Below are 26,187 nucleotides of genomic sequence, written 5' to 3' on the forward strand. Positions count from 1 at the left end.
GTAAGTTTAGAAGGATAATTTATTTCTAACCATCAGCATAAAAACAAAAAAGACGGCATGCTGGGGAATTTTACTACATGAAAGGCAGAAGGTGACACTTAATGCTACAAGCAGATTCAGGGAGATGAGAGAGATCTCGAGCGAGATTTTGAATGAGGCTATGTTGCTTAAACAGCATTTCTCATATCGTTTATTTTTAGTTTCGACATTAAAAATTAGCTCATTGGTAAAAATGATATTGTCTGTCAAAACTGCAATTCACAAGGTGGTTGCCAAGCCTGGCAATTCATTCGCAGAAAGCTATTCAGGTTCTCGGAGAGGAAAAGGAGAATTAATTCAGATCAAAACAATCCAGAATTATGCTTTGTCCTGTGAGCATGAACAAGGATTCTGATTAGTCTGTGAGAGATATTCACAAAATAACTATGTAATGAAGAATGTTCATTACTTCTAAAATAAGAAATTTAGAATCCAGTAATTTGATGCTCGTAATTATGGTGTTGCATTTGCTGCTGAAAGTGATGTAGTGACAGATACAACCAAAGCAAAATTTATGAAATCTAATTATCTAGGTGTTACATTACTGAACATAATATATTTCATCAATAAACAATTAGGTATTTGCAGACACAAGTTCCAAGCTAAATGCTTCATGAAATTCGACGAATTTGTTCAGCCTATAGTACAGCATCAGCCAATGAGCCAAAACCAGCTGTCAATCAAGCAGGTATCTCTCTGGGTGGGGTGGGGAGGGTCATGTATCAACATCGAACATTAGCCAACTTAGGGGCCCTGCATGTAGTGCTATTCCAAAAAAATAGCACTCACAAATCCACACACAGGGAAAATCTAGGCATCCCCTTGTTTTTTTTTTAATCAAGTCAACAAAGGAAATGAGTTGCCTAGAGAATGTTTCACTTAGGAAAGCCTTTGAGAGTTACAGTTTATCCTCAGTTACAAACAGGAAGCTTAAATCCTCCACTCTTGAAAATAACAAATGATAGCAAATCCTACAACAAAATAAACTGAGATGAATGCAGAGAAGGTTGTGTTTTCTATGCAGAGAAGGTTGTGTTTTCTACTAGAGAAAAATTGTGTCAAAGTTTGTTTGACATTGTTCTTGTGAAGCACCTTAAGACATTTTACTAAATTAAAGGCACTGTATAAATGCAAATTGTTCCTGTTGCAGGAGGGCAGGACAAATTGGAAATAAAATTTCAGCGAGCAAAATTCAATTTGATGCTGTTTCACTGTGTACTAGAATACTGCAGCCCTTCAGTGTCCCCTGCATATGTTGAAAGCACTCCTCCAGGCACTTGGAGCTGGATCTTTGGTCCCCACCAGGGCCAGGGTCAGCGGTGAGCGAGGGCTAAAAATAATGTCGCCGGCCTGTGAGCTGGTTGCCCGGTTCCATCCCCCCTCCATACTACTTTTGAGGAGGTGGGAACAGGGGTCACAGGGCGACCTGCTTTCACAGGACAGATAGACAATGCAGCTCATTTAGAACCTAATTGAGGCCAATTTTAGGAAGCTGGCTGGAATTTCCAGGTCAGCCTCCTAGTTCCTTTAGGCAGTGGGGGCCAATTTTGGTGCCTGGAGGCAGGCACCCAGAGGCAGATTAGGAGGTCAGAATTCCAGGCAGGCCTACAGGCTCTCCTTGCCTGGCTGGGGCAGGAACAGCCTCAGATTGATCTGTAGATGTAGTCCTATAGGGCTTCCGCCAGCACCTCCCACCCCTACCCCCGACGGTCATGGCCTGGCTACTGAATCTATTTTTTTAATTAAAAGGTTTATAAAAGGTAGAGAGAGGGTACCTCCATTTTGAAGCTCCCTTACCCTCCATTCAAACCTGCTACTGCTTTCAAGCTGGGTGGCCTCTGCAGCTTCAAGAACCCATCCACCATCTTTAATTGGATGGCAAACCCGCTCTCTGGTCATTAATTTGACACCCTAGGGGAAAAAGAATCACAGGAGACGGCTTCTCCCTGAGGGCCCATTCAGGGCGTAGAAACAATCCTGACCTTAGCTTCTCGCCCCCAGAAGAAAAATTCAGCCCTCAAAGAATAGAAATCATACATTGGCCAAGTTTGCTATAAATTAGCAGATTGGGATCATCAGAAGCATCCAACTTTTCAAGCAAACACCTTTGAAAAAATTCAGGTAGCCATCTGCGCTACAGTTCTTTTATGTTTTCTACTATAGAAAAGGGTTGACAGTACATTAGCTGCTTTGAGGTAAAAGCAAAATACTGCGGACGCTGAAAATCTGAAATAAAAACAGAAACTGCTGGAAAAACTCAGCAGGTCTGGCAGCGTCTGTGGAGAGAGAAACAGAGTTAACACTTCACATCTGTAAGAGTCACACGGACTCAAAACATTAACTCTGGTTCTCTCTCCACAGGTGCTGCCAGATCTGCTGAGTTTTTCCAGCATTTTCTGTTTTTTTATTTTATATTAGCTGTTTTTATCATTAGTAATTTTACAAACAATTAAAAGTTTATGAACATAGTTCTGTCTAACCGTCGAACTTTGTTTTCCCTCATTCAACTGTTAGGCAAGTAGCTACGATTATCAACTTAACATCAGTCTTAAAAATGTTCCTAATTCCACTGAGTCGTTCGAGGGTTACAGGTTTCCTAGTTACAAATTCTTAAATTGGGAGCAGACGACTTGTACATCTATAAAAACAACCAATTGGTCTGGTCCTGAAAATAATGCAGTTTCACATTACGCACAGAGCTTTCACCATTATTGATACCACTGAAAAAGCCAAGCATTGATCACAACTTTCACGAGATGTCATTTGAAATTAAAGTCCTAATCACTGCTAATGCATGCGTTTGTCTATTGCTTGTTTTTAGATTTCAGCAGGCACCACAGGCAGCAACATTCGTTTCATCGAACATTTTGTACTTCCCATGTAGCTAAATTATTCCTGGCTATTTAAGTCTACGGTGAAAGCGAAAATCTTCAAAAAGGCTCTTCATTTTGGTCCGCTATGTCCGTGCCGGCTCTCCAAATGAGCAATTCACCTAGTGCCATTCCTCCGCTTTCTTCCTATAGCCCTGTACATTCTTCCTTTTCCTAATAATCCAAGTGCCTCTTGAATGCTTCAGTTGAACCTGCCTCCACCACACTCTCAGGCAGTGAATTCTAGATCCTAACCACTCACTGTGCAAAAATGTTTTTCCTCATGTTACCATTGCTTCTTTTGCCAATCATCTTAAATCCGTGCCCTCTTGCTCTCGGTCCTTCCACAAGTTGGAACAGTTCTCTCGATCTACTCTGTGCAGACCCCTCATGATTTTGAATGCCTCTATCAAATCCCCTCTCAACCTTCTCTTCTCCAAAGGAATACAATCTTAAGTTCTCCAATCAATTTATATAACTGAAGTTCCTTAACCTTGGGACCATTCTTGTGAATCTTTTCTGCACTCTCTCTCATGCCTTCACATCCTTCCTAAAGTGTGGTGCCCAGAACTGGACATGATATTCTAGCTGAAACCAAACCAGTGTCCTCTATAACTTTAACATAGCTTCCTTGCTTTTGTACTCTATGCCCCTAGATGCCTGGGATGCTGCATTCTCAACTTGTTCTGTCACCTTCAATGATTTATGTACATATACACCCAGGTTCCTCCTCTTTTGCAACCCCTTTAGAATTGTACCCTTTATTTTATGTTGTTTGTCACATTATTCATACCAAAATGAACCATTTCATATTTTCCTGCATTAAATTTCATCTGCCACTTGTCCGCCCATTTCACCGACTTTGTCCTTTTGAAGTTCTACACCAGGAGTGAGGAACCTATGACTTGTGGGCCGGATCTGACCCATTGCTCAATATCATCCGGCCCGCAGTGAGATTTCTAAAATATAGACCTGTGACAGGAGCACCTTCAAAACAGCATTTATCATCATCGTTACGGATTTGCTTTGGGTAAAAGTGTCAGCTAAATTACTATAATAATATTTAACAATATAATTTTCAAATTCAGCCATCGCATTAAAACAGCGGATGAGTTGAATGTTTCTGTCTTCTCTCTAAAGAAACTAAATTAAGTTGATTTTTATGTGTGTGTGGCCCACAACTGATTTTTGTCTATGTGTGAATGGCCTGCGATAAGAAAAAGGTTCCCTGTTCTACACTATGCTCTTCACATTTCACAATACTTCCAAGCTTTGTATCATCCACAAATTTTGAAATTGCGCCCTGTACACAAAGGTCTAGGTCATTAATATATCAGGAAGAGCAGGAGTTTTAATACCAACCTCTGGGGAACTCCACTATAAACCTTCCACCACTCTGAAAAACATCCATTAACTACTACTTTGTTTTCTGTCAGTCAGCCAATTTTATATCCTTGTTGCTACTGTGTCTTTTATTCCATGAGTTATAATGCTGACAAGACTGTCGTGCGGTACTTTATCAAACACCTATCGGATGCCCATGTACACCACATCAACTGCAATCCCTCATCAATCCTTTCTATTACCTCATTAAAAAAATTCAGGCCAGTTAGTTAAACACAAATGTGTTAACAAATCCATGCTGGCTTTCCCTAATTAACCCACATCTGTCCATGTAACAATTAATTTTGTCCCAAATTATCGTTTATACTCACTTGCCTGTAGTTGCTGGGCTTATCTTTACACCCTTTTTTGAATAAGGGTGTAACATTTCCAATTCTCCAGTCCTCTGGCACCACCCCTAAGTTTGAGAAAGACTGGTAAATTATGGCCAGTGCCTCCGCAATTTCCACTCTCATTTCCCGCAGTATCCTTGGATGCATCTCCTCAAGTCCTGGTGCCTTATCAACCTTAAGTACCAATAGCCTATCCAATACCTCCTCCTTCTCAATATTAAACCTTTCAAGTGTCTGAACTACCTGCTTTTTTCACGAGGACCTAGGTAGCACCTTTTTTGTTGATAGAGATAGATGAAAAGTATTCATTTAATACCACAGCCATGCCTCCCTTGCCTTCATGCTTAAATCCCCTTGCTGGTCCCTAATCAGCACCAATCCTCTTTTTACCATCCTTTTGCTGTTTACATGCCGATAGAATACTTTTGGATTCCCTTTTATGTTGCCAGTCTCTTTTCATGTTCTTTCTTTGCTTCTCTCTCTGAACCTTTTATATTCAACTTGGTTCTCGGTTGTATTAACTTCTATCATAAGCACTCTTTTACTGCTTCTTGTTAATCCCTATATATTTTGTCATGCAGGGTGCTCTGGATTTGTTTGCCCTACCTTTCCCCTTTGTGGGAATATACCTTGACTGTGCCCCAACTATTGCTTCTTTAAAGGCAGCCCACTGTTTAGGTACAGTTTTGTCCATCAACCTATGTTTCCAATTTATCTGTGTTTACATGGCTTTCCAGGTACTTTTATCCCCTCCAGTCGCTAATATGAGCCATCAAAATCAGTGCAAAGGTGATTTGGGTTTACATATTTAAAAGTAACAATCTTTCCTAACTCACATCAGCAACTGGGGGAAATATAACCGCTGAGTGACACTTTAAGGAAATGTGACAGGGCAGAGGAGCTGCAGACTTGGAAAGATCATTATTGATTGTGTGATGTTAATACCATTGATTGTGCGAGGATTTTAAACTTCAGCTTTCTGCACTGAGAGATTACAACATACTGAGCTGTGACACAGGAAAAGTCAATAGTATTTAGATTTCCTCTAGGTAAATAACATACCCTTTTTCCTAATCAAAACAAACACTGTAATTGTTTAATTAGCCTTGAATGCAATAATATTTGTACTAAAATGGTGCCTTACTTATCGTGCTGAAATGTCTCTAAGTGTATTGATTGTCTTTCTGTGGGCAAACACAGCAATCGTGCGTTGCTTGCAAGCACCTACAAACAGCCAGGAGGATGGAGAGGTTAATCTGTTGTTTGAGTCAGCGGAGTGAGGTGGTGTGATGACAGTTACTACAAAACCTCCAGCACTTCGAAAGATTTCATGACACTGCTGAGAGACCAGAAAACAGACAGAGAGCGTCCCATCCTAAACGTTACAGCTTGACAAGGATTTCCGCGTTAAACCTCGCGCGAAAAAAAAACAATAGAAGTTTACCCCTTACACCGCAGCTGAGCGCCCTTACAGCACACCTTGAAGCCAAAGTTAGCACTGTCATAAATGATCCACTTAAAGAGGCAAACAATTCCGAGCCATTATCAATTCAGACCTCCATTAATGGGGCAGAACAAAATCCTGAACACCCCCCCTCCCACGCACCCACCATCATTTAAACACACACCCCCTACCTTTCTGTACACCAGCATATTGGAAGAACTATCTTCGGGCTCACTGGCCCCACACACAGTTTGTTCAGTCGGTCCTTGGGCCATGCCAAGACTTTCCGGTACACTCTAAGGGGAGCAAAGGAAATTTGTGACAACCCGTCCTCACAGGCGCTTGGCAGAGAAAGTATATATATATATAAATATATTTATATATAAACTGTGTCACAACCCTACTCAAAGGAAAATTAATGAACGCCCCCTTGGCTTCTGAATGAATGACAAACAGCGAAGATAGACGGAGCAACAAAGGAATCAGGGCTGTCAATTGGAGAGAGAGTGCTCGCTGGCGGCGAGTTACCAAACCTGCAGTTTCTTATTCTGTAAATATTAAATAGCGCCGGCCCGAGTCAGCTTTTCCCAGTTGACGCACTAGCTGCAAACTATTTTTAACTCCAACTGGGGAGGGGAGGTGGAGAGGGCAAGTAATTCTGAAGAATGCATTATTAAAAGAGCCTTTATCTTTTTTTAAAAAAAATCACACATTTTCATTCAAAAGACTTACCCAAAGTAACAACCCCAAGCAATTGAAGATTTTAAGGATATATGGTGTGCATAAATAAACATACAAATGTATACACACATTTTTCCCATATCATCTGCTCTGTATCGTACCTTAGCAACCAAGGAATGACTTTTCCCTTCCCCTCCTGTAAGCGACGACAGGAGAATCAGGCAGCGAGGAGCATATTAACCATTGGAGTGGAGGCAAATCTGTGGAGATGGGTTGTTTCTCCTTGTTTATTTTGTTGTTCGAGATCAGCTTCTCCCGGCGGCTGAGGCGCGGAGGCTGGCTCCAGGTGAGTGAGTGAGGATGTGTGAGAGATGCAGCTTAATTCCCACTGCTGGACACTCTGGCTACACTCACTCTCTCACTCACTCACTCACTCGGTCCTTCCCATTGTAGCCCCAACTGCAACAGATGCAGCAGCGCTGACTGACGCTTCCAGCTCCCCTACTCCCCACACGCTTTTTAAGGTAGCTGAAGAATTTTTTTTTTCAAAATCCCTTTTTAAAAAAACATGCTAGTAGGCACTGGTGCCAAAGCACCAATTTCTACCGCCACGGGAGTTAATCCTGGCGATGTTTAGTTTCCTTCCCCACCCCACGCTTGAGCTTTATTTACATTGTATGACGCATTGTATGGCTGAAGGGGCTAAATCTACAATAACTTCAAAAGGGAGCTGCACACAAACTTTGCAACAATGGTGTGTCAAATAAATGTGCTTTTTTTTTTAACGCTTCCGAATAGCTGGTGCTGTTTCGGTGCTCTTGAGAGTCGTGTTGTGGAAATTTAGACGGTGACAACATCTGAGGGCTTGCCCCTGTCACCGGCTAATTTTGATTTTGTTACTTCTCGTTTGATGCATTTTCCATCAGTTAAGAACCAGGCTGTATGTGTATGTTTTCTGATGTGAACATTACTTCTTGCAAAACATCACAAAGCTAGACAGCCAATTGTAATGAACCACATTCACTTTGGTGACCTATTAGCAACATATTGAATTTATGTAAAAGCAAAATACTGTGGTTGCTGGAAATCTGAGACAAAAGCAGAAAATGCTGGAAAAACTCAGCAAGTCTGACAGCATCTGTGGAGAGAGAAACAGAGTTGATGTTTCGAGTCCGTCTGTTTCGCTCTCCACAGATGCTGTCAGACCTGATGAGGGTTTCCGGCATTTTCTGTTTTTGTCACTGAATTTATGTTGTCTAGGCTCCTTCAACAGCACCTTCCAAACCCAGGACCACTACCATCTAGAAGGGCCAAGGCAGCCAACACATGGGAACACCCACCTGGAAATTCCCCTCCAAGCCACACACCATCCCGAGGTGGAAATATATCGCCGTTCCTTCACTGTCGCTGTACCTACACAACATGGACTGCAGCGGTTCAAGAAGGCAGCTCACCACCACCTTCTCAAGGGTAATTAGGGATGGGCAACAAATGCTGCAACCAATCACATCTCATGAACAAATTTAAAAAAGATAAACAATTATATTTTTCTAATCTGGGAGATCACTGTTAGTAAGTGTCCATTATGTTAATGCCAGTGCTAACAGGTTGACAAGTTAGCAAGTTCTCTTCCAAGTTGCACACCATCTAACTTGTAACTATGTCACATCACTGTCACTGGGTCAAAACCCTAGCACTCCCCAACAACACTGCAGATGTACATTTACAGTCCCACAGGGACTGCAGTAGTTCAAGGAGGCAGCTCACCACCACCATCTCAAGAGCAATTAGGGGCGGGCAATAAATGTTGGCCTGGCCAGCGACGCTCACATCCCATGTACAAATAATAAAACACCTTCATTCATCAGGGATTCTCACTAACCTTGTATTCATCAATATTGCCAATGGTAATTTTGAGGCTTTAGTCCTTAAAAGAATCACCGATAATTGTATAATTTACTGTTCAGTAATAAGCCTTAAAGACTCCATTAGAAGCTGGCTAGTCAAAGGGCCTTGACCTTAAACTATGTGCTTAACATCCTATGCTTTTTTGAACTAGGGCTTGATGTACCTCTTTGAATCTTCATGGGAGAGGTACTTTATTCAGTTTAGCAATTGGAGATTTACTAGAGGGAGCACAATTGGTCTCCTAGTGCAACAGTAAATGGGTGAAATGTAAAACTAGCTGATGATTACCTATCACCTCTTTCACTACCATCAAGGACCAATTTCACCAGCACCATGTTTGAAGTGATCAGCGCTGTTCTATCATTAACATTTGTATCTTTTACTATATTATCATTTCTCCATTAGCATGTAGATCATCATCAAAATCGGAGCTCAATCAAGATTGAAAGAGGATCAGTGAGCTTACTGTGCAATGTTATATAGCCTCACCTCAAAAAGAAACTTCAGTGAAAGGCTTGTCTTCCTGGGATGACTGATTCAACCAAGCATAAGCTGAATGCAAAATATTAAGTAGATGGCAGGTTTGAGTGATTAGTGGGGATAATTCAACATATGAGCCCCAAATCATTCATAATTATCAAGTTAATATTGGGATATGGGCTTCTTGTCAACCTGCATTAATGATAATTAATTTTATGAAGGAAGAGCTCTATACTCTGAAGATATAGATATATATGATTGAAGATTAAGCGTGGTCCAGGAGTTCTCAACAGGGGTTCATGAGAAAGTTTCAAGAATCCACTTAAATTTTAGCCCATTGCCGTCTCCTTCCCAATGCCCGCACCTCGAGCAAGTGTTATATCGCAGCAGCATAGGGCTTGGTTTAAAAAAAAAGGAAAATAAATAATATTTAATGAGCAGATGTATGTGAAGGAAGTCTCTGTGAGAAGAGGTTGGAGGGAGAAACGGAAGGTGTGTGTCTTCCCTTCCCCGGTCCCCCTTAGGATGTGGAGGATGAAGCAGATAACATGGAAATGTGCGAATTGAGGCCAAACATACCTCTGGATTGGAGGGTTTGCCTCTCTGTAAGATGATAGACAGAGAGCTGACAGATCCAGGGGAGGAACTCATAGGGCCCTGCATGGCAAAGGAGGAGAATGCAGTAAATGGCTGAACTGTCCAGGGTACACGTGGAGAAATTGAAGTTATCTCAATGTCCTCACAGAATTGTTGCTCCTCAACCCCGGCAACAAGTTTCATATTAAGTAAATAAAATAATAAACTTGCATTCCTACTCACGTAACTAATTTTTATACAGAACAAACTAACCTTGCGTCACAAGGAGGTCAGCAGATTTTTTAAAAATGAGGGAGGGAGGACTCGTAAACAAAAATGTTGAGAGCCCCTGTCATAGTCTATAATAATAACGGCGGCTGCAAGTGAATGTGGACATATAGGTAAAATGTGATAATCATGGAAGTCAGTTATGAGTGGGGATGAAACATTGTGGCCTACAGATTTGGCAGTGCACTAACCAGCCTCCTGAGACCCTACTGGCAGACAGGAAGCATGCAGCCCCCCCCGCCATTTGGTGAATGAAACAAAGGTATCCGGGGTCCATGTACTTGCAAACCAGAGGCCTAGCGCCTGTTTCTGATCCCCATTAGAAAATGTATTTGCAGTAGGCACCAGCTGCATTAAGCAAAACCAGGGCCTGAATTTTCACTCCTGAGGCGGTTATGCAGAGTCAGGGAACTGTTCAGCTTGCCGCACCCGCCTCGGGAAAAAGTACCCCGAATGGCAGGATCCTCGCTTCGGAAGGGGGGAGGGTGTATTCTGGAGTCGGGCCTGCCACCACCCCCAGATGCAGATCGGAGGCAGTCACAAGGACTTCCGAGTGCCAAGGCAGGCTGGTTCAAAGGGTCGCCTCAGTTTTCTGGGGCTTCATCCTAGTTGTGTTGTTCAATATTAAGCCCTCTAGCCCTCATCCCTCACGCTCCAACACCACCCCTGCCCACTCCCATGCCCCATCCATGCTAACCTACGCCCTCCACCCACCACCCTTTGCCCTTGCATCCTCCATGCCAACTCAGCCAGTATCCACCAAGGGCCATGCTGAAATGAAATAATATTAAGTTCTAAGGGCAGGGTTTTGCCCTTGGCGTGCAGGATTGGCGGGGGCAGGTGAGGGCGGTCGAGAAGCTGATTGCCGCCTGCGATTGACAGCGCACTGCAATTTCATGCTGGTGGACCAATTAAGGCCCGCCCAGCATGATACACAAGCAGCAACGCTGAGCGCTGCCTGTGTGGGCAGGGGGGGAGGAGGGCGAGCAGGCCTAGCACGAACTTCGCGCATGCGCGCGAGAGAGTGCTGAATAATCTCCCTGGGGCACGGAGCTGCCTCAGGGAGATGAAGAAGATATTGAAAAAATGAATAAAGCACAGGAAAAAGTAATGAAACATGTCCCCTCATGTGACTCAGTCAGGGACATGTTTTTAATTTAAAAAATTAAGTTTTTATTTCATTTGAATTTGCTTTTGGAAACCTCATCCCACCCGTGAATGAGGTTTCCAAGAAAATGCAAAGGCCACTTGACCTTTTTGCCTGCCCGCCAACTATTAGGTTGAACGGGCAGTGAAAAGTTAACAATAATTGATAACTTAACGGCCTCAATAGGGCTTTTAATTGTTGGCGGGTGCGCTGCTGGCCCTGCCGTGCGCCCACCAACCGAACTATCGCGTGATGACGCCACTGCGCTCGGCCAACATCATCGCACATCATTTCACGCTCAGTCAGGTCAGGCGCTCGCCCGCCCACTGAGCTAAAATTTCTGGCCTAAGTATCAATTACAGACTTCACTATGTAAAAAATACCCTCATTCTTAAAAGCCTATTTCATGCATTTAAATCCAGTCAAGTGCTAATTCCCTTATAAAAACAACCATTTGCATCCATAAGCCCACATCACCCCCCCTACCATGCTTACAGTCCACTCTGACAATGATAGGTTGTGGCAGCAGTCAAGCAATAATAATGCTGCAATGATAGCACTTAGGGTTATGTCAACAAATGTCTACTGAAACTTCAAGTACAGTTATTTTTTCAACTCACAGGCGCAGGCAGGCAGTTTTTGTTTAAATTTAAAGGACTGGCCATTCAAATAACTTGGCAGCATTACAGTTCCACAGATCTTATCCGCCCTTTACGAGCATTTACATTTACTCTATAAAATTGTAGCCGCATGCTGCAGGATAAGGCCCTCGCTCCTGTGAAAATTGGGTTTTTTTGAATTCAGCAATGAGTTCAAATGACTCTGCTGAGCTTGGGTTTCCCCCATATGTTAGTCACATCCTGCCATCATTCCCCTACTAACAAAAATAGGATCTGTCGGAAATGGGGGTGGGACATCTAGATCGGGGTTTCCAGCACCATTTTGGACACACCATAGAGTCTCCATGAGTCTACGAAAATCTAGGCCCAAGATTTTCAAATTTACTTACTTGAATGTGCTCCTTCTCAATGGCACTTCTTCCCCCATTTCCTCTGACCGGCCCTCTAATACATACCTCAACCTTAATCCACCCTGTTCTCCCCACCCTCTGATTCCAGGGGTAAATGTCAGACAGGCTCCTATTAACCAGGCGTGTGAGATATAAGCAGATGTCTGGGATGCCCCTCCAGATGGCAGTCCAGATGGCAGTCCAGGCGACTGGATGAGAGAAGGCAGAACCTTTCATTGAAATTGCATCTTTTATCACCTCAGGACACTCTAAACTGCTTTGCAACCAATTAAGTGCTTTTGAAGTGTAGCTGTTGTTATAACGTAGGAAATGTGGCAGCCAAACTGTGCACAGCAAGGTCCTACAGACAGTGCTGAGATAAATGAGGGGTTATGCAAATAGCTTCAATAGTCCTGGACTAGGAAGGGGATGAGGGAAGCAAAAGACATCCACAGGATGTGCTCTTGGTCATTATCTAATAACCGCTACTGGAAGGTTTGGCGAGGATTGAATGGACTGGGCTGTGATGCCTGTCATGGTTGAAAAGCTTGCTTACACCAACCGTCAAGGCTCACACTCCCCAATGACCACTCGGGCAAAGGACAACATACCTGCTGGCATCCAGTGGACTGTATTCCAGAATGAATCAGTGCCATCAAAAGTGAAAGGAAAGGAAAAAGAAAATTGAACCAAAAAATATTTTTTTTCCATTGCCTGGACCAGGTAAATATTAATCAAACAGCTTCAGCAAATGGGACGCAATCCTAAGAAAGGGTTACTGACACAGGTACCTCCCTCCATGTACCAGGTTAAATGTTTTGCAAATTTATTCCTTCATTACACACACAATATTTTTTTAACAAGTTGAAAAAGATATCCTTAAGTGTCAGAATTCGCTGCTGAACAATTGATTTTGACAGTTGCCGTAGAAATGAAACATTATCTGCTTGACATCGTGCTTTTCAGTCATCTGTCAATTTGCTGGGATGATCTGTACATTTCAGTTAGGAATGCTAAGCTGATTTGTAAAAAGTAACTAAGATGTTTATTTAAAAAACATAAGAGAAACTACTTTGTGTTCAAACCTTCCACATTCTGCGAAACTCCCAAACCAACAACTTCCAGCATCTCCTAATCTGCAGAGTTTTCCACATAAAAACACCACAGTAAACTTTCTGTCCACACAGAAGCACTATGTGACTTATAGAAGCCATAAGACTCATCAGACTCGATTTTATAAAGGGCACTCCAACAATGACAATGTAACAAACCAAAAACTTACCTGATATTAGGAGAGGGAAAGTGTTTGATCACCAATTTGAAGATGATAGACACCAGGGAAATCAGAATATTTAAATTGCCTGCACTTGATTACTTTTTTAGCCCCCTTCAGTGACTCGTTTGGTTAAATCAAAGAGTCACTGAGCCATTGAAACCAGAGATTATTCCAGGGCATGGATTGGTAATCAAAATGGGTGGAGCAGGATAACAACAGGTCTGTTATGGCCTCACTGCCCCTGGGAGTGAGGAGGACATTAAAAAAGCCAGGATTCTTTCAAGAAATTTGGATCTGGACACGATTGGGTTTGGATGTGATGTCCCATGTAATTAAATAGTCTACCAGCCGCCATTGACCAGGTCTAGGCAGGAAAGGTAACCACAAGGTGTGGAAGGTAACCAAAACCTGTAGAATTGGACTTCACTTAGAATTATTGGCTTTAGGTGAGAAAGTTGGGGAAGTTGGAAAATATTCTATATGTCCATCAGGTAGCTTGCATTTTTTCTACTCCAGGCTTCCCTCGCTCGATTTTTCACAAGGTGGGTACAGCCCACATTGAGAAGTTAAAACAAAATCAATTTGCACTTGTATAGCAGCTTTAATGTTGGAAAATGTCCCAAGACACTCCACTGAAGCATAAGAAACAGAGACCAAGGCCAGAGGAAAAATTAGGAAGACTGACTGAAACCTTGGTCAAAGAGGTGAGTTTTAAGGTAGGAAAGTAGAAATACATATTAAAACAAAAATATTATAATTATGAAATAATGGATTTAAGTAAATACATTGGTGTCCTCGTCATTGGACTCAATACCCATCCCCTCCACCAAGGCTGTAGGATATACCATTGATAAAATAGACTACAGCAATTCCCCAATCTTATTATGCCTCACTTCCCAGTCTCATGGCCTCTACCAAGAAGGAGAAGGGCAACAAACTCTTAGAAATATCATCATGTCCAAGTTGTCCTCCATGCCACACATCACCCTGACTTGGCCATTCCTTCATAGTCAGTAGGTTGAAATCCTGGAATCCCCTCATCCAACGCCAGTGTGGGAGCATCATCACCACAAAGACTGCAGCGGTTCAAGGAGCAGCACTACCATCATGGCAACCAAAGACAAGTACTTAATGTGGCTTTCTCATTGCCACCTATACCCTGAGAACCAAAGAAACTGATGATCTGAAGTTCAAGAATTCCAGAAGGAGTGTCCAAACAGTTCTTATTTATGGGCGCTTAAGTGAGTACTACAGGTCACATAAATTTGAAAAGAATAATCAATTAATTTTTATGTACCTCAGGCTAGTAGATCTTCTTCAGGTATAGTGTTTTTCCAAGTCTACTCAAACAGATGCAACCAGCAGAGTTAAAAAAAAAATGGATGACTTGCTGGAGCTTTGCATGCCAGGTAACCAACAATACATCTCGAGAGTCACTAAGACCACTTATTTCCATCTCCATGGCATTGCTTGACTCCACCTTGCCTCAGCTCATCTGCTGCTGAAACTCTCATCCATTACTTTGTTCCCTCTAGACTTGACTATTCCAGTCCACTCCCGGCTGGCCTCCTACATCCTACCCTTCATAAACTTGAGGTCAACCAAAACGCTGCTACGCACACCCTAACGTTTATTGCCCCATTCACCCCTGTGCTCACTGACCTACAATGAGTCCCCATCAGTTTAAATCTCTCTGTTAAAATCCACATCCTTGTTTTCAAACCCCTCCTTACCTCTGTAATCCCCTTCAATTCTGGCCTTTTGAGTATTTCCAATTTTAATCACTCCACCTTTGGCAGCCATGCATTCAGCCACCAAGAGCCTATCTAAGTTCTGGAATTCCCTCCCTAGGCCTCTCTGCCTTTCTCCTTAAGATACTTCTTGAAATCTCTTTGACCAAGCTTTTGAGCCTTGGCTTCAATATCACCTTATGAGACTCATTGTAAAATTTTGTTTCATCATGCCCCTATGAAGTATCTTGGGATATTTTATTATATATATTTTTTTATTTATCCTTTCATGGGGTGTGGGCATCACTGGCAAGGCCAGCATTTGTTGCCCAGCCCTAATTGCCCTTGAACTGACCTTGTTAGGTCATTTCGGAGGCAATTAAGAGTCAACCACATTGCTGTGGGTCTGGAGTCACATGTAGGCCAGACCAGGTAAGGGTGGCAGATTTCCTTCCCTAAAGGGCAACAGTGAGCCAGATGGGTTTTTACAACAATATAAATTGTTGTATAAATCCCACAATTATAGTCATTTGAATCCATCTATCCGCCCCAAATACAAATGCGTGGCTTTTTTATTGTATATTTATTCATTGTTATTGAAAATCTCCTTCTAAATTTAAGTTCTTCCCCGGATTTGAAGGAAATTCCAGTCAGTGAGTAGGGTGTAAGGGGCAGGATTTTTCAGTCAGGCGTGCGTCCCGACGTCATTGCGCTGTCTCGTGACGTTTCTTTCAGCGGGCATGCGCCGGAGTCGGCTGCGCACTGACCGATATGTAAACAGACTATTAAAGCCATTAAGGGAGTAATTGATGTGATTGTCAACGCTGCCCGTCCAACCTTAAGGTTGGCGGGCAGATGAAAAGGCCAAGCGGCCTTCACGTTTTTTAGGAAACCTCATCCACGAGCAGGATGAGGTTTCCTAAAGCTTTTATTAAGTAAAAAAGTAATTTTTCCGCAAAATCAAAACATGTCACATGACGATTTTACATCCATTTATTTAATAATTACAATAGCCCTTCAGTCTCCCTGAGACAGCTCCGTGCCTGAGGGGGATTGAAGCGCTCTTTCGCGTGCATGCGTGAAAGAGCGCTGGCCCCGAATCTCCCTCCTCCCCCCACCTGCACAGGTAACGCTGAGCGCTAAGACTCGCATCTTACACTGGGCGGGCCTCAATTGGCCCGCTCACATAAAATGGCGGCACAGAGCCGACCACGGATGGTCCCTATGCTCCCGCCGAGCCTGCCCGCCAGGGTATCTGTCTCATTCCAATTTGATTGCGGGCAAGTACCTACAATCCCAAACCCACACCTCGAAAGCCTTTATCACATTTGGATGATTTCTCTATTCAGTAATTCAGCTATCGGCATCAAAGGGTGAAGTAACATCAATGAATTCCTGGTGTTCAGTGTGGAAAATTACAATAATCAATGGATTCCAACATCAAAACATGGGCATCGAACTTCAGATGATATCTGTGCATTAGAAATTTGCAATTTATTAAAAAATCACTATCCAGATTCTGGATTCCACTCGGTGGGGAGAACTTCCCTCTCAATTCCACATTCTCAGCTGTGTCTATAAATGCAGAAATTCTCTACCTCCATGTTACATAAAATTTGACTTGTATGATAAGCTGAGCTCTGAAAGAATTTCCGAGATACCACTCTGCCCTCTGCAGTAAATAGTTGCTATGTGCACTGGAAATGTGTCTGCAATGCAAAGAAAAATAAACAAAATGCGATTGATTTAAGCAGAACAATTGTCCATTTGGTACAATATTAAAGACCAGCCTGCCTCATTAGGTGTGACAATCACTTTGGTTTAAAATGTGACTTATCCAAAACTTACGAATTAGTCATATTGTCTCAGGGCCTCCTTTCCTTTCCAAACAGTAACCCTAGAACAATCCAAATTCCAACAGTTTTCTTTATAGCCAGATTACAACCCCACCCGCCCCCACCGCCACCTTTGGTGCATTTGCTTTAGTCAAGTTGGTACATGGTCTGGAATAAATTGTCATTAGTAACTGACAATAACTTAAAAAGCTGCGACTTGCTTCTTACTCTCCAGTCAGAGCCAGGGTCTTATCACTTCCACTTTGTTTACCCAAGGCCTCACAGGCCCACATGTTACAGTTCATTGCAAGTATTTGGTTTCTGGCAACCCAATGTGACACTTTTTGGGTTTGCCATGAGCCGAGATATTCTTAACTGGCTAATAGAGACCTGCATTACGTAAGTGTGAACTCCAGTCAGTGCTATAGATGATGAGGCCATTCAAGTATGCTGCTGCAAACTCAGTATGAGGCCTCAGTACTTGGCCCATAAGCCTTTAGAAGATGGTTGGCCCCCATGCAGTTATAATGGTGTACTGGTAGAATCCCTTGGGTACTGGGAAAGCAGTTGTCTCTTTCACGGGCTTTAGTCAGATCAAAAGTGGCAAGGTATTTGACTTTCCCCAATTTCTCATTCAATTTATCCTCTTGGGTCATTGGATAAGCATCGAATTTGGATACCTCATTCAGTTTCCAAAAGTATTACCCAACCATCAGTCCCTTAGCATTTTGCAAATAAAGCAATAGGGCTACTCAAATCACTGTGTGATTCTTCAATCACACCTAATTTCTACATGCTGTTAATCTGCGGGCTATCCTGCCACTTGACTTTGGGATTTAGTAAGGTCTGACTGTTATTGTCACCCTGGGCGATGTCACCAGGTTATGGCAGATCAGCCACACTAGTAAAGATGTGAATATATCATTGTTCTGGTGCACCATGTCTTGAACCTGCCTATACTGCACCATTAAAGACAATGTAGGACTTAGAATCAATCGCAGAGTTAAGGGGAACAAGCAAGACATTTGAATACCAGAGTGTATCATAAAGGATGTGATAACAGGACACTTAGAAAATATCAATGGGATTAGACAAAGTCAACATGGATTTATGAAAGGGAAATCATGTTTGACAAACCTACTGGTGTTTTTTTGAGGACGTAGCTAGCAGAATAGATAAGGAGAACCAGTGGATGTGGTGGTATTCAGATTTTCAGAAAGCTTTTGATAAAGTTCCATGGAAGAGGTTACTGTGCAAAATTAAAGTACGTGGGATTGGGGGTAATATATTGGCATGGATTGGGAATTGGTTAGCAGACAGGAAACAAAGTGTAAGAATAGGCGGTGACCATTGGGGTACCGCAGCGATCCAATACTTAGGCTGCAGCTGTTCACAATCTATATCAATGATTTGGATGTGGGAATCAAATGCAATATTTCCAAGTTTGCTTACAACACAAAACTAGGTGGAAATGTGAGTGGTGAGGAGGATGTTAAGAGGCTTCAATGCAATTTAGACAAGTTGAGTGAGTGGGAAAATACATGGCAGATGCAGTATAACGTGGATAAGTGTGAAGTTATCCACTTCGGAAGAAAAAACAGAATGACAGAGTATTACTTAAATAGTGATAGATTGGGAAATGTTTGTGTACAAAGAGACCTCGGTGTCCTTGTACACCAGTCACTGAAAGCAAGCATGCAGGTGCAGCAAGCAGTTCACAGAATCACAGAATTTTTACAGTGCAGAAGGAGGTCATTCAGCCCATTGAGTCTGCACTGGCTCCCTGAAAGAGTTTTCCACCTAGTCCCACTCCCCTGCCTTATCCCCATAACCTTACACATTATTTCTTATCAGGTACCAATCCAATTCTCTTGAGAATACCTTGACTGAACCTGCCTCCACCAGCCTTTCAGCAAGTTCGTTCCAGACTCCAAACACCCTCTGGGTGAGAAAACTTTTCCTCACATCACATTTACTCCTTTTGCCAATTATTTTGAATCCGTGCCCTCTAGTTCTTGATGTCCTCTTGAGTGGGAACAGTTTCTCACTATTTATTCTGTCCATACTCCTCAAGATCTTGAATGCCTCTATCAAGTCTCTGCTCGGCCTTCTTTGTTCAAGGAAAAGAATCCCAACCACTTCAATTTATCTTCATAGCTACAGTTCCTAATCCCTGGAATCATTCTTGTGAATCTCCTCTGTACTCTCTCCAATGCCTTCACATCCTTCCTCAAGTATGATGCCCAGAACTGGATGCAGTACTCCTGGTGAGGCCTAACTAGTGTCTTATACAAGATCAACATGACCTCCTTACTCTTGTACTCAATGTGCCTATTAATAAAGCCTAAGATACTATATTCTTCATTAACTGCTGTCTCAACATATCCTGCCATCTTCAAAGACCTATGTACATATACATCGAGATCCCTCTGTTCCTGCACTTCCTTTCGAGACTCTCCCTTTATTTTATACTGTCTCACCATACTCTTCCTGCCAAAATGGATCACCTCACATTTCTCTGAATTGAACTTCATCTGCCACTTGTCTGCCCAATTCACCAACATGTCTATGTCCTTTTGAAGTTCAAAACTATCCTCATCACAGTTGACAAAATTTCCAATCTTTGTATCATCTACAAATGTTGAAATCATGCCTTGCACACCATAGTCTAGGTCATTAATATATTTCAGGAAGAGCAAGGGTCCAAACACTGACCCCTGAGGAACTCCACTACAAACCTTCCTTCAGTCTGAAAAACAACCATTTCTCACTACACTCTGTTTTCTGTCACTCAGCCAATTTCTTATCCAAATGCCTACTTTCCCTTTTATTCTACAACCTAGAATTTTGCTCACAAATCTATTGTGTGACACTGTATCAAATGCCTTTTGAAAATCCATAGACACCACATCAACAGCGTTTCCCTTATCAACCTTCACTGTTACCGCCTCAAAAAACTCCAGCAAGTTACCACAGGGATCTGTGCTCGGTCCCCTATTGTTTGTCATTTATATAAACGACATAGATGACTATGTGGGGGGTAGGATTAGTAAGTTTGCGGATGACACAAAGATTGGCCGGGTGGTTAAAAATGAGGTTGAGTGTCTTGGGCTACAGGAAGATATAGACGGGATGGTCAAATGGGCAAATAAGTGGCAGATGGAATTTAACCCTGAAAAGTGTGAGATGTAATTTGACAAGGAAGTATTCAATGAACGGCATGGCACTAGGAAGTTCTGAGGAACAAAGGGACCTTAGCGTGTATGTCCATAGATCTCTGAAGACGGAGGGGCACGTTAGTGAGGTGGTGAAAAAGGCATATGGGACACTTGCCTTTATCAATCGAGGCATAGGTTACAAAAGTAGGGATGTCATGTTGGAGTTGTATAGAATCTTGGTGAGGCCACAGCTGGAGTACTGTGTGCAGTTCTGGTCGCCACATTATAGGAAGGATGTGATTGCACTGGAGGGGGTGCAGAGGAGATTCACCAGGATGTTGCCTGGGATGAAACATTTAAGTTATGAAGAGAGGTTGGATAGACTTGGGTTGTTTTTATTGGAGCAGAGAAGACTGAAGGGCGACCTGATCGAGGTGTACAAGATTATGAGGGTGGATAGGGAGCAGCTGTTCCCCTTAGTTGAAGGGTCAGTCACAAGGGGGCATAAGTTCAAGGTGAAGGGCAGGAGGTCTAGGGGGGATGTGAGGAAGAACTTTTTTATCCAGAGGGTGGTGACGGTCTGGAATGCACTTCCTGGGAGGGTGGTGGAGGTGGGTTGCCTCACATCCTTTAAAAAGTACCTGGATGAGCACTTGGCACATCATAACATTCAAGGCTATGGGCCAAGTGCTGGTAAATGGGATTAGGTCGGTAGGTCAGGTGTTCCTCATATGTCGGTGTAGACTCGATGGGCCAAAGGGCCTCTTCTGCACTGTGATTCTGTGATTCTGTGAAGTTAGTTAAACATGATTTTCTCTTAATGAATCCATGCTGGCTTTCCTTAATTATCCTGCACCTGTCCAAATGACAATTGATTTTATCCCATATTATTATTTCCAGAAGTTCCAGAAGAGATCAAACTGACTGGTCTGTAGTTGCCAGCTTAATCCTTGCACTCCTTTTTGAACAAGGGTGTAACATTCACAGTTCTCCAGTCCTCTTGCGTCTCCCCTGTACCTAAGGAAGACTTGGAGATTATCACTGGTGCCTCTGCAATTTCTACTCTCACTTCCCTCAGTACCCTGGGATGCATCTCATCCAGTCCTGGTACCTAATTTATTTTAGTTAGGAAGGCAAATGGTATGTTGACCTTCAATACAAGAGGATCTGAGTACAGGAGCAAGGTTGTCTTACTGCAGCTGTACAGGGTCTTGGTGAAACCACACCTGGAGAATTGTGTACAGTTTTGGTCTCCTTACCTAAGAAAGGATATACTTGCCATAGAGGGAGTGTATCGAAGGTTCAGCAGATTGATTCCTGGGATGGCATGATTGTCGTGTGAGGAGAGATTGGGATGACTGGGCCTGTATTCACTGGAGTTTAGAAGAATGAGAGGGGATCTCATTGAAAAGTATCAAATTCTGACAGGGCCGGTCAGACTGGATGCAGGGATGATGTTTCATCTGGCTGGGGGGTTTAGAACAAGGGGTCACAGTTTCAGGGTACAGGGTAGGCCATTTAGGACTGAGATGAGGAGAAATTTCTTCACTCAGGGGGTGATGAACCTGTGGAATTCTCTACCACAGAAGGCCGTGGAGGCCAAGTCACTGAATATATTTAAGGAAATAGATAGATTTCTAGACTCTAAAGATGTCAAGGGGTATGGGGAGAGAGCAGGTCAATGGTGTTGAGATAGAGGATCAGCCATGATCATATTGAATGGCGGGGCAGGCTCGAAGGGCCAAATGACCTATTCCTGCTCCTATTTTCTACGCTTCTAATGCATAAAAAGGGATGAGTCATTTAAAGCTATGATTTTGTCAGATGAGCTCATGCCAGCCTGGACTGTAACCTGTTTATTGCACTATAACATTAAAATAAAGGCAGGGCAAGAAACAAGGACCAAGCCTGCCTATCATTTTATCAGTTGAATATAACTCCATTTGCAAGCCAGCCATGGTCACTACAACTGGTGAGGAGCGAGATCTGACTGAAATGAAGCCTAAATCAGTGGAACTGGCTGCAGAAAGGGATAGATTCTGAATGTAGACATTATCCAACCCATCAACCAACCTACAAAAAGACGACCAACATATGGAGCAGAAGTAAACAGCATACATTTGTGAGTAGAATCCTGGCTGGTGGATAAGTACTTATTACTTAGAAAGTTGTATGGTGCTATAAATGGCCAGAGGCCAGGAAACCACTCTACAAATTAAACCGGGCTTGGACAACTGGCAGCCCGTGGGCCGCAATGCGCCCACGAAGTCTCCCAATGCAGCTCGTGGAACCACAGTTCAAAAGCCGGTAAGACAGGACAGTAAATTCAAAATCCAGGTCAGTGAAATTCATGATTTTTCAAGGGGCCTCCAATCACAGGCTGGTCCTTTCTTGCGTTTGCTGCTGATAGGGCCAATGGTCAGCAAATGAGGGAGAGAAACAGTCTCTGATTGGAGGAGTAGTGAGCACCGGCGGCAGTGATTGTGCTGGGGCAGCCAGGCCCAAGGGAAGTGATGGCACAGCGAGACTGGAGCCAGGGGAGCCAAGATACAGCCGGGCTGGAGCCCAGGGAGCAAAGGTATGGCAGGGCCGGAGCCCGGGGAGAGAAGGTAAAGTGGGGCAGGAGCCCGGGTAGCTAAAGTATGACAGGGTTGGAGCCCGGGGAGCAAACACAGGGCGGGGCCGGCACCTGGGGGTCCAAGGTACAGCGGGGCCAGAGCCCAAGGTGTGTGAAGTTTTGGAAGCCCAGGGAGTGGGAAGTTTTGGTGGACTCAGGGAGGGTGAAGGTTTGGCAGGCCTGGGGATGAGATGGTGCCGTGGTGAATATGTAGGACTGAGAGAGTGAGTGTGTGCAAATGAGAGGATGAATGAGTGAGTGTGTGGGAATGAGACAGTGAGAGTCTGAGTGTCTGCCTTACTCAGTCTCACAGTTCTCACTCACTCTCACCACCACATCCTTACAACATTTAAGAAGTATTTAGACGAGCACTTGAAATGCCATAGCATACAGGGCCAAGGGCCAAGAGCTGGAAAATGGGGTTAGAATAGATAGATACTTGATGGCCAGCACGAACACGATGGGCTGAAGGGCCTGTTTCTGTGCTGTACAGCTCTATGACTCTATGACTCTATGGCTCTATGACTCAATGACCACACACCAACGCAGGTACACACCCAATCACAGTGAGTGAGTGTGAGCACCCTGAGAACTGGGAGTGAGCCGGACACATTCACACTGACCCTTTCACACTCTGGTCATTTTTATTAATTGCTCTTTTTTAACTTAACAATTTATTGTTATGACATCGCTTTATTTTTGCTCAGGAATTGTTTCTTCTCTTAATTGCTCAACCTTTTTTTTGAATTTCAGTTTATTGTTGTGCCAAACCTTATCTTCCTGAATTTTGCCCTTGAATGAGAAAAAATGCAAACATAGCCCCCTCGACAAGCCTGAATTATACAGACTCCAGCCTCCATAAATAGTGTGAAAGAGGAAGGTTGTTGTAAGGGGTAATTAAATTAGAGACTGATTGTTTCCAAATAAGCCAATTCCAAGAAGGACAGAGCAAAAACATCAGGATGACTGACAGAAAAATGGCAGAGGGGTTCAACCGCATAGGAAAAGCAATACTTAAAAAAAGCTGTAAGCCTGGATTTTGTGGTCAACAGCAAAGCAAGACCTTTGGCTGCTGCCTTCAAAGAAAACTGCCTGAAAATATCTAGCAATTTCTATGGCGTGGTATTCCCTTTTCTAGAGGGCAACTTGAATCTAGCACCAAGTCAAGACGCAACAGTTACGTCAGCAAACAAATAGACAACCAATCATATTGCTGTATTCACACAGACAGCAAGCCAGGAAGCTAAAAACACTTAATTTTCTTCAATTTTAATTTAAATTTTCAGATGGTGAAATAAATGTGTGAGCCGCTTAGGGTAGAAGCCAAAATGATATATTTTTTTAAATAAGTGGAATTTTTAACCATTATAGGGAAATTTAACATTCCACAAATATAAATTAGCTTTTCAGAACCAGTGAGGGTGTTTAGTAGTAATAATTAAGTTATTATACTGTTAAAAACCCAGTTACATCTCCTTCAACAAGCTGTAACTTTTTCCAGGATTTTTACAGTGAGACTAAGAACAACTTATATTTATATAATCACCTTTAATGTAACAAAATGTTCCAAGGTGCTTCACAGGAGCACTAAAATCAAAGTATGACATCAAGCCACATAAGGAGATATTAGATCAAATGACCAAATGCATGGTCGAAAAGGTAGGTTAGGTAGATTAGAAAATACTTGTTAATTCTTGATTGCAAGGAATATAACAATCTGTGAGAATGTCTACAGTTGACTGTATGAAGGAGCTAAACTCACTGACAGCAAATTCTAGATTTCCACATTATTCTGTGCTTCAATAGGCCCCAGAAGTTGCTGTCAGTTTCAGTGGAGTAATCATGCTGAATGCTGACCCTTGCGTTGTCATCACCACAGCGCAATCCAGGCTATTATGAAAGTAATGGTTGGTTTCGCCCGGACCACTGCAGACTTTGTCATGGCTTGCCAGGCTTCCCAATGGCTATCAGAACTACACCAGTCAACTCAACAAGCTACACCCTATTTGGATTTATGACAGGGAGACAGATGGTGATCTGCTACCTAATAAGAATGCCAATCCCTAATAGCCCGCCACACACGACCATTCCTTCAGGACTTATGTCAGACACTAGAGTCTGTGGGCAGCAGAAAACTTGGGTGGAGCACATGTTAGTAACCCCAAGGACAACAAGCCATGAATATATTTTTTACCTTTTATCATTGAATCTTAGTTTGGCCAAGAAATTGACCTCCTCCACTGAATAACGTGTGTGTGTGTGTGTGTGTGTGTGTACCTTTTAAAATTTTTAAATATCTTATTTGGGTGGGTTTTTAGCACAATAAAAAGGTACCACTTTGTGTTTAAATTTAAGACAGCCTGTTGGACTGAATTCTTTGCAATCAGCATGTAAATGGTTAAGTACAGACACTGAATTAATACCTTCATCCTCATAATTTATAAAAAAAAAACCCTATCAAGGCATGGGAAAGAATAGCAGAGTCATGACACGTGTCCTCACTGGTCATAACAATATTCCCATCGAAGGTTTGCAGTACATGTACCTAGTCCCCAGGATGTATTCCATTTTCCCTTTTGTGGCGAGCCAGTGAAACTCCACTGAGGCTGGAGAGCAGACAAAATGGTTCCTTTCCGAAGAAGTGTCTTATTAGACTTGAAACGTGAACTCTGTCTCTCTCTCTCCACAGATGTTGCCAGACCTGCTGAGTTTTTTCCAGCATTTTCTGTTTTTATTTCAGGTTCCCAGCCTCAGCAGTATTTCGCTTTTGAGTATTGCTGAAAAAAGAGACATTTTCTCGTCTAAGCTTTTTGTCTTGCACTCATCAGGACAATTGACAGGAAAATACCAATGTCAGGGGAAACAGCGTATTGATATTGTATGAGAAGAGAGTGCTGGTTGGTTGGCAAGTGGACTCTAATTGATCAAGGTGTCGCATTCTCCATGGCAATGCCTCTACTAATCAGAGTCCACTTGCCAACCAACCAGTCAGCATTCGCTCCTCATACAGTATAAATATGTTATTTCCCCGGACATTGTTATTTTCTTGCGAATTGTCCTGATGAGTGCAAGACGAAAAGATTCAACAAAAACTGTCTCTGTTTCAGCAATACTCAAGTTATGTGCTGCCAAATGACTATTTTGCTTTTGTTTAATGGAAATGGGTTCTTCATCCTTTAGGAAATGTCCAGGCCCCTCCGTCTTGCTCCCTTTTGCTTTGCCTACCTTCCATTTCCCTTTTGATTTTCTGGATCACTGATACAATTCCAGGTCTGAAACCAGAAATATTTTGAATGCTCTCACCCTGCCTCCTGCCTTGTGGGCAGTCATGTCTGGATCCCCCTCCCTCCTTTTGGATCAGGGTATTAAACCCCTGGAAGCACCTCTCCAGTA

The sequence above is a fragment of the Cetorhinus maximus genome, chromosome 18 (assembly GCF_964194155.1).
Source record: "Cetorhinus maximus chromosome 18, sCetMax3.hap1.1, whole genome shotgun sequence".
NCBI classification, from domain to species: domain Eukaryota; kingdom Metazoa; phylum Chordata; class Chondrichthyes; order Lamniformes; family Cetorhinidae; genus Cetorhinus; species Cetorhinus maximus.